The sequence below is a fragment of the Silene latifolia genome, chromosome 4 (genome assembly GCF_048544455.1).
Source record: "Silene latifolia isolate original U9 population chromosome 4, ASM4854445v1, whole genome shotgun sequence".
Taxonomy (NCBI): domain Eukaryota; kingdom Viridiplantae; phylum Streptophyta; class Magnoliopsida; order Caryophyllales; family Caryophyllaceae; genus Silene; species Silene latifolia.
Genome location: NC_133529.1, coordinates 7,621,628 through 7,625,253, shown reverse-complemented (window position 1 = coordinate 7,625,253; position 3,626 = coordinate 7,621,628). Strand labels below are relative to the sequence as shown.

General features: G+C 37.5%; 1 long non-coding RNA gene across 1 annotated transcript; it reads left to right on the top strand.

Annotated features, from left to right (window-relative positions):
• Positions 1-2,700: 2,700 nt before the first annotated feature.
• Positions 2,701-3,227, top strand: LOC141652021 (uncharacterized). The gene is made up of 3 exons (XR_012546940.1): positions 2,701-2,827; positions 2,935-3,092; positions 3,208-3,227. It is a non-coding gene; the product is annotated as an uncharacterized LOC141652021 (long non-coding RNA).
• Positions 3,228-3,626: the final 399 nt, after the last annotated feature.

Below are 3,626 nucleotides of genomic sequence, written 5' to 3'. Positions count from 1 at the left end.
GATTTACCATCCCCCTATTGATGGTACCGGGAAGAATTTAAAGAATTGAAAAAGCAGAAAAACGGTTGGTTTAAAAGAAGCATTCTTTGGGACCTTCCTTATTGGAAGACAATGTTGATAAGACATAATTTGGATGTAATGCACATAGAAAAGAATTTCTTTGAGCAACTAATTGACATGATCATGGATGTAGAAGGTGAAAAATGTGATAGCATTGCTTCTAGAAAAGATTTGCAGAAATTTTGTCATCGTCCCAAATTACACATTCGCGGCGACGAGTCTAAGCCAACATCCATTTTCACTCTCGACAAAGCTAAGAGAAAAGTATTGTGTGAGTGGTTACAAAATTTGAAGTTTCCTGATGGGTATGCATCAGATTTTAGTCGATGTGTTGATCTTAAGAAGCTGAAGTTGCAAGGCTTGAAAAGTCATGATTGTCATGTATTCATGGAGCGATTATTACCCGTTGCTTTGAAACACCTCGTGCCGACAAACGTTTGGAATGCAGTTGTTGAGATTAGTCAATTCTTCCGAGATTTATGTGCCTCTTCAATATGTGTTGATGACATGATTAAATGCTGGAAGAGCAAATACCACAGATATTGTGTAAGCTTGAAATGATCTTTCCTCCTGCATTTTTAACTCCATGGAGCATCTACCGGTTCATTTGCCATATGAAGCCAAAGTTGGGGACCCGTCCAATATAGGTGGATGTATCCATTTGAAAGGTAATTAAGATAATCTAGCTACTTTTAAATTAAAATTAATAATAATAACTAATCTATTTATTATATGTTAACTTTATTATTAATAAAACTCATCATTAACTTTTATAGGTTTCTTAATCATTTGAAGAAAAAAATTGGTAATAAAGCTAGGGTGGAAGGTTCTATATGCAATGCTTATTTAACGGAAGAGATTGCAAACTTTTGTTCTCTTTACTTTGAAAAACATATAGAAACCAAAGAAAAAACTTGAATGTTGAGAAACCGGATGAAGTAGACGGAAGTTTACCCGAATTTTTTCAAACTCAAGATGATGAAGGGTGTTCATCAAAGGGGCAAACACGATATTTGGATGATAAAGAGTATAATCGTGCCCACCTTTACGTGCTATCTAATTGTGACCTCTTGGAGCCATACGAAACACAGTTTGTTAATGATTTCATTCAGAGGAATCCTAATATAAGTAAGGATGATGTTTGGGACAAACATGAGGACCAATTTCCATCATGGTTTCAAAAACATGTAATTGAGTTGAATATTCAAGATGATTTGATAAGAAGTTTGGCTTTTGGTCCTTCAAAAATGGTAAGAACGTGGAATCGATACTCGGTTAATGGGTTTAATTTTCAAACATTCAACCACGGTAAAGGTAAGGCTAGGTGCAATTGGGGGGTTACTATTTCTTCTCTTGATGACAACGAATACTATGGTATAGTTGAAGATATCTTTGAAATTAGTTATAGTGGACGTGACCGAGCTTATAAAACTGTCTTATTCAAGGTTGACTGGAAGGATAATTCGTGGTGGAATGAGAGTACATGAACAATACAAGCTTGTAGAAGTGAATCGTACTAGAACATACTCTAAGTATGATCCATTTATACTTGCACATCAGGCTCATCAAGTGTATTTTGCTACTTATCCAAGCACAACAAATGATAGAAATCAAAATGCGTGGTGTGCAATCTTTAAGACGAAGGCACGGTCACAAGTTGATACAACTTTTTTCCAAGAAGAAAACGTTTCAAATGAAACGCTTTTGTCTCCACCCGATGAAATCAACTATGAGCATGAGAATAAAGATGGTGAAGACATGGAAGAGGAAGAATTTTATGATGTGGAAGAGAGACTGCCGGGGGAGGATGAGGCGGAGGAGGAGGAGGAGAGAAGGGAAGAAGAGGAGGAGAGGAGGGGGGAAGATGAGGTGAGGAGGAGAAGGGAGGAGGAGAAAAGGAGGAAGGACGAGGGGTTTGGAGATGAAGATGATTATGATGATGATGATGACGATGAGGAAGAGGATGAGGATGAGGACGAGGGGTTTGAAGATGAAGATGATTAAATTGGTATAATTTTGTATTGCTCAAGAGTAAATTATTAAAATTTAGAAGTCTGTATAATTTTCATTTATCATTATTTGTGTTAATTTTTATTTGTATTACTGAGATGGCCGGAGCGGTCGAGGTAGGAAGCGTGGAGGCGGCTCGGGAGGAGGACAAGTCGCGTCCGGAGCGGAGGAGGAGTTTGTGCGGGAGGATCCGATGCGGAGGCACGAGACGGTGACGGTGACGGTGAGGAGACTGACGCTACCGACGAGCCACGGGTGCCGATACGGTACACTTCGGATCATAAGATGATTCTTGAGCCGGCGGGATTATGGTAAGTTTTATTCTTTATTAGTCTACTATTTTGTTTTTTTTTTATTTATTTTTTTAAAATAATAATTGTTTGTAATTTTACATGTTCAAAATAAATGCAGGTTTATGGACGATTGCGTGATACGAGGTGTCACGAAAAGCACGAAGACTAATTTCGTGGGTCCAATTCCTACATCGTGGACACAAGCTTCTCAAGCACAAAGAGATGCGTGGTTCAATAACTTTCGGGTACATATTTTCCGTAATTCTTTGTTTTAATAACCAAGGTTATACTTTTATAAATACTAATATGAAATTTTGTCGCTTTTTTTTTGTAGCAATCATATGCTTGGTCACCGTCTCAAGAACGGAATGTCCGTATCAGGTACGAGGAAGTCGGTACTCGACGATATCGGGACGTGATTTGGAAGGTAGTTAGGCGCCCAAAGGAACCAGAGCACATGAAAGGTATTTAATTAACTTGTTTTGTTATTTGTATTAATTAGTATATACTCTCTTATATTATAAATAATATCAGTAACTTATTAGTTATGATTTCATATGTGTAATTGCAGGTGACAAGTATGAAGGCTTAATAAAGCATACCAAAACTCCCGCTTTTCAGAAGAAGTCTAAGCAAGCATCCCTCAACAAAAGAGGAGGAAAGGAAGACGCCGTGAACGAGCCTACTCATTTCGCGGGTTCACGATCGTTCTGGAATCGTATGTTGGGGGTAAGTTTGTCTATTATAATCACACTTTTTTTTGTTTTCAATGCAACATGTTTATTTTATGTTACATTTTTTGTTGATTTTCTAACATGTATGTTTTTTTTTTTTTTCATTCGAGAGAGGAAAGAAGAAGTCACAAACGATTGCGTCGGTACTTAATTTACGGACACGCATTCCAGGGTTGACCACAAAGGGGTTAGAATTTGGACTAAGCCAAAAGACAAGCAATTATATGTAAGTTTCCGTAACACTTAATTTTTGTTAATTTACTCTCTTTTAAAATGTCGTATATAAGGTGGTTACCATATTAACTTACAACCATTTGTTTAATATTGTAGGAAGCATTTGAACAAGAAAAACGCCAATCCGAAAACTCCGGATAATGACATATGGTATAAGTTGGTGGATGGCTTCAAGAAAGGGAATGTGTATGGTACCGGAAGTTCAACACCGGCTTTCTATGAGAAAACGCGTAGGAGATCGACTTCAACAATTCCCAGCAACACGTATCAACCGGGAATTATTAGTCAACTTCAA